The sequence below is a fragment of the Pollicipes pollicipes genome, unplaced genomic scaffold, assembly GCF_011947565.3.
Source record: "Pollicipes pollicipes isolate AB1234 unplaced genomic scaffold, Ppol_2.1 Scaffold_4219;HRSCAF=4965_pilon_pilon_pilon, whole genome shotgun sequence".
Classification (NCBI taxonomy): Eukaryota; Metazoa; Arthropoda; class Thecostraca; order Pollicipedomorpha; family Pollicipedidae; genus Pollicipes; species Pollicipes pollicipes.
In genome coordinates this window covers 20784271-20790721 of record NW_023596448.1, presented here as the reverse complement: position 1 = coordinate 20790721, position 6451 = coordinate 20784271, and positions in this window count along the sequence as shown.

Genomic DNA, 6451 nt, shown 5'->3' with positions numbered 1-6451 from the left:
AAATTGTATTTCAGACACTGCGCTTATAGACATAGGCCATAGCTCTGACATGAAACGACGTAGTAATTCTGAACTTAGTACGCACTCGGGTGGGGGTCAATTCGACTCACCCCAAAGGTTCTCCTGGAATGGTTTCCGAACAACGTGGCCTACCGCGCTATATCATGCATAGTTGCACATAAGTAAAGACCGGATCGTTTGGTGTTAAAAATTTAGACGCACTTTGTAAGGTAGCTGACTTCAGCAAGTCAAAGTAGGGCCACGGATTCAGCGAAGACGATTTCTAGGGAATCGTTTAACTCTGATGCAATAACGGAGAACTAAGTGAGCCGTACATGTCAGTGATAGTTTCTTATGCAGCACATCAATCGAATAAACAAATTGTATTGACCTTTGGTCAGGTACAAAAATCAGACCAAGGTCGAAACCAGCCTGCTTTGTTACACCAGAGCTTGCTGTACGGGATAGTTTCTAGTGCTCATTTCAAATGTATTGGTAACAGGAACCGCATTATGCATCCTCAGTGGACTGCTTTAAGGTCACTGACCCAAAATGACCCAGGTCAGCACTCTGTCTTAGGAAAATGTTGCCTAGCGTAATCTTTGACGCTTATTCAAATGCAACTCAAAATAATTTTGTACGTTTTTGGTTGCTATAAACTGTGAAAGGTCAAACAAGGTCACTGACCCTAAATGAACACCAGTGACCTTGTGCTTAGAACAGGTATTTATGTTCTGGGAGCACTTTGGACGCCAATCTGAAGTTTAACCTTGTTTGACCTTATTTGACTACTAGGTTATGACCTAGGAATACCAAATTTTGACACAAGCGAGTTCATCTATCGGAAAACGCACCCTGTGATTTGGTGTCTCTAGCTCCGTTAGTTTCTAAGATCTCAGGGGGTCAAATTCCCCCCCCCCCCCCACCCGAACGAAGGGCATTTAATCGGCCAGCCGGGCGTGCGTTAAGGTAACGCATTTTGTAACATCAAAACGAGTGTACAACTGATAGTAAACCGGTGAAGAGATTTTTATGGATGAGCTTAACTCTGGAAGAATTTCTTCTCGAACACTGCTGACCGAACAGTTCTTGCCTTTCTCCGTATATGGGACGTATCGGGTTTGAACTGAACCGGTGTGCTTACCGGCCTTGAGCAACCCTGCACAACTCAGCCATGCACTGAGACCTACACGCTAACCACCGAGGTTTTGCTGTAGCCAGCAAATCATACTTTTGTGAAATACACCTTCCGAAATGAGATTATTGGTGACGTTTATGACTCTCTGCGCTTAATTCATCTGTATCTGGTGTGGTTTATCGCATTTACAGTTCAATAGCGACGGATTCTGATACATTTTGCTCCAGGTGACAATTCAGGCTTTTCCAAATTTCGTCGGTGACAGAAAAGATGCTTTTTCACCCCTGGCTTTCTGGAAGCATGTCTTTCGAGCGTGGAACTCCTGGCAACAGGTCTTTCTAGCGTAGATCTCTTGACAGCAGGTCTTCCGAGTGTAGATATTTTGGCAGTAGGTCTTCTAAACGTACATCTCTTGGAGACAGGTCTTCCGAGCGTAGAAATATTGGCAGCGGGCCTTGCAAGCGTACATCTGTTGGCAGCAGATCTTCCAAGCAAAAATCTCTTGGCAGCAGGCCTTCCAAGCGTAAATTTCTTGGCAGCAGGCCTTCCAAGCGTAGATCTCTTGGCAGCGGGCCTTCCGAGCGTAGGTCTCTTGCCAGCAGGTCTCCCGCGAGCACGCGGCGCCGCCAGCTGACGCCGGGTCAGCGCTAGAGCAGCGCGGTGGTACCGACGTAACCACCGAGGGGTATACTGACCGGTCTGCCGGCCGGGGACAAGATCTGCAAGATGACCATAATGGGGACATGCGAGAGATGTCGGTGCAAGAGTCAACAACCGTTACCACGAAGTGGAGATATGCTGACCAGAGAACTGTCCTCAAGGCCGCTGACTTTCACTCCGGTGGAGAAACGTGGGGATAATGTTCCTGAGCAGTGGATCTCATTGCCAGGCTGCAGGTATACAAGCAGGGAAAACCTGCGGAAGACAGCCTCGTTAAGTTATGTTTCCCTGAGGCTACATTCATGGCATGTGAATTGCCAAAGCCCAGTGGTCATTACGTCAGACGCCTTAACAGGATCCGTGAAGTCGTGAAGTCATTTATTACGCGGAGTATTGCTGCTTTTTTGTTGTTCAGTGGTGACAACGATAATTTTGGGTAACCAATCTGTGCGGAAAAATGGACTTCCGATAGACTTTAACTCTGTGTAAGCTAATGAGCTCCTTAAGGTCAACTTAAGAGATAACCCATGATGACCTGGTTTGATACTTGTTCCGCCCAGAACATCTTCACGCAATCTGCAATCACGCAATCACGCAATCTGCAATCCCGAGAGCGTGTTACGCTTATCTCGCCTGGCAAATGCTGCTTCGTGCTTCATAAAGCCGACATTTTTTACTTTTGCTCCCAGACGTGGGCGTTAGCTTGGCCAGGTGAAGCAAGAGGTTGTCTAAGTCGGTGTTTAAGCTTGAAGGTGAAGCAAGACATTGCTGGGTTCCTTGACCGGTAGTCTGCTCACTCGTGCTCGTTTCGTGGTTGTTGTCTAAAAGAGACTGTTGGCAAAGGAAGGTCGACTGCAGCCCCCCCCCCCTTGTCATCCTGTCTGGCGTTCGTGAGTGAAAATCGCGGAAAGGCTCTGATTCTGTGACAGTCCGCATGCGAACTCAGGTGAAATTCAGGACGTTACCTGCAATGGCTTTCAGGAAAGATATATTTTTTGGTCAATCGTGTGAATTTCGATGAGAGGCCTGAAGAAAAACTTAGTGATTAATATGGCAACAGAATTATTTATTTCCTTCTCTACGGTTTTTCGAGAACAGCTAAAAAACGAACGCTTGCAGTAACAGAAAAATTGCAGTACCTCTTGATCTATCAGTTTCCCATTCTTTGTAATAAATTTTAAATTTTCATCTGGTCAGGTCAGTTACCTAGGTCAGGACAAAGAGGCCAACTTCTAAAAAGGTTGACCGTGCATGACTTTTTTTTAGCCTTATTTGCTGTTGCTTCAATTAGCTATAATAACAGAAAATGATAGCACCTACAGGTTTTTTAGACGTTTCGAAACAGGCAATGCCAATGGCCTAAGACGAGATCAATTTTTGCGTCATTTGGAAATGAAGGCAAATTTGTAAGTACTTGTGGGTAGTTTTGGTGTTTACATTGAGGCAGAGTACTAACGCACACGCGAAACCATTATATAACCACAGAGCACATGCCGTTCACGTAGGTCGTGACCTATCTCTATGGGTACTTTCTGCAAAACGCATGCTGAGCTCAAAATAGACCATTAGGACGCAATTTTGGGCGCATAATTCGAATGCTCCACTGGAAGCATGTGACATCACGCTAATGCATAATGAGGCCACAATAGACCATATGAGGACATGCAAGATTATATGAGGTCATCTGAGACCAATGAGCTATGCTGTCAGCAGCGGAGTGGCTAGATGAACAATGGCGACGCGTTTAACTACCCCTAGTTCCTGTTGTGAAGCTGATAAGCAAAATTTCATGTCCAAACTTGTCTGTTTTCAGTTTGTTACAACTACATTGCCAAGCGACGAAGGGACTACGCACGATGTATACAAGAGCTATGCTATCTTGAGTATCTGCAGATGTGCAATACGCTATTTCTGAGCACAGAAAAACAGTGCACTGGTCACTTACACTTGGTTAGTATTCCAATTTTTTCATTTGGATGGTTCATAAATTTGGCCCAGGCTGACCTCAGCGGACCTCTAGGTCAGCCTAAAACTGTATTTTTGCGTCTGGGATACTTTTTCCCACAACTGCACAGTAATTTCAGTCAGAAGCACATTGTAAAAGAAAGCAGAAAAGACATGTTCTTGTGGGCTTCTGTTCGACCAATTCCGAACGGCGACCTGACCTGACCTGACCCTTGTGGGGAACAGAATTAGTCGTAATGGACTCCCAGCAGTCTTAATGCTTACGCCTGTGCCCTCTATAGCCGTCTCGACGGGGAGATATAAGCTTTATCTGCATCAATCAGAACGACCTGCTTTCTTTTGTGACCTCTGGCTACCTCACATTTCACTCAAGGCCAAACATTTGGTGTGCATTACTACCGTTTTGACAAGGCCCTTACAACGGTATCTCTTTTTCTCGCACTACGTCTGGAGGTTGGAGATCCCAGAGGAGGCCAAACTCCCCCGCCGGGCGCGGTTGTCTCAGACCCCCGGACGGTTGCATTTCGAAATTCAGCTTGTCGAATGACGTGCATTCCATTCAATGAAGGCATATGTCAAGTTCTTACCCTTTAACATATTACATGCATCATATAGTTATCAAATCAGCGTGTACACTCATCACCAAACCACAGTACCAACACTATGCTAACGAAGCATTATCATTGCTGTTCCTTTAAAGGAATGACAATGGGTGGAATAGATTGCGAAAGCATTAGATCGTAGACCTATGTATAAGGCAAATGACCGTTCTTCTGTGTTGAAATCCGTCAAAAACTGCTGCATCAGCATCAACTAGGCTCTCGCCATCACAGTCTGGCCAATCCGCAGAAAACGCAACAACGGCGAGTTGTCTCACATACTTTTGCAAGTGCCTAGACGTGCCAATGCAGAAAACACAGCCTCACAAGCGTCCACACACACACACATACATTGTGAGTGCCACGATTAACACGTGCTCGGGTGGGGGATCGAACTGACCCTCCCCCGAAGACTTTGCTGGGATGGTTTCCGAACGGCGCGGCATAGTCGCGCCAAATTTTGCATAGTTGTAGGCAGTTGAATAGCGGATGAACAACATCAACAACAAGCATAAAAAATTTAGATGTACTTTGTGAGGCCGCTGACCTATGGCAGGTCAAAGTCAGGCCATGGTTTCAGCAGACAATTTCTAGAGAATAGGTTAATCTGTTCCAACAACGAAGCGATAGACGAAGCCATACATCTCTGAGATATTCTCTGAGGCAACACAACAATTGAACGAAACTACATTAACCTATGGCCAGGTATGAAGGTCAGACCAATGTCAAAATTAACCTGTTTTGTAAGGTCAGAATGGGTCACCGGCCTAGAATGACCCAGGTCAACATTTTGTTTTTAGGAACACATTTCTGCCTAGCGTAATCTTTGTCGCTTATATAAATACAAAATCAAAATAGTCCTGTATGATTTTGGTCACCATGACCTTCAAAAGGTCAAAGAAAGTCACCGACCTTATATGAACATGTGACTTCTTGCTTAGAACAGTCATCTAGGTTCCAGGGGCCCTTTGAAGCCCGACCTAGAATTTGACCTTGTTTGATCTTATTTGACCCAAATCTCGAACTTTGACCTAATTGAGTTTACTTACACACTCTGTAAATTTGGTGTCTCTATCTGTCTTAGTTCCTGAGATCTCAGGGGTCAAAATGACCTGCCCACCCGAGCGAAGGGTGTCCAATCGGCCACCCAAATCGGCGCGTGTTAAGATACCACGGTAGTCTTTGCGTTTGTCAACCCAGGGACGTGCTCAGTGTTGTATCACTCAAAGTCGTCTCAACTCAATCGCATCTTGACACGCGCCCGGGTGGCCGGCTAGATACCCTTCGCTCGGGTGGGGTCAATTTAACCCCCTGAGATCTCGGGAACTAAGAGAGCTAGAGACAAAAAATATAAAGGGGGTCTTGAACTGTACGTAAACTCACTTAGGACAAAATTTGAGCTTCCTAGGCCATGACCTTTAGGTCCAATAGGATCAAACAAGGTCAAATTCTAGGTTGGCCACCAAAGTGCCCCCAGAACCTAGGAAACTGTTTCTTAGCAAAAGGTCAAGAGCCCATTTGAGGTCAGTGACATTGTTTGACTTCTTGAAGGTTATGGTGACCAAAATCATACAAGACTGCTCCGAGTTTTGTATTCGAATAAGCGACAAAGATTACGCTAGGCAGTATATTCATCAAGCAAAATGTCTATCCGGGTCATCTTAGGTCAATGACCTTTTCTGTCCTCTAAGAAGTCAATGAAAGAGGCAACATGTGGTTCCTGCTGTCAATAGATTTGAAATGAGCATTACAAACTATCCCATATAGCAAGACCAAGAGTAATACATCAGGTTGGTTGTGACCTTGGTCTGACCATCATACCGACCTTAGGTCAACGTAATTTGCTCATTCAATATTTGTGGTGCCTAAGAAAGCATCTCAGAGATTATGGCTTCGTGAAATACTCCGTTATTGTAGCAGATCGCACGATTTCCTAGACATTGCCTTCGCTGAAACCATGGCCTAACTTCAACCTGCCATAGGTCAGCGACCTTAGAAGGTACATCTTAATTTTTGATGCCAAACGATCCGTTATTCAGTTGTCTACAGCTATGCAAAATCTGGCGTGGCTACGCCGCACCGTTCGGAA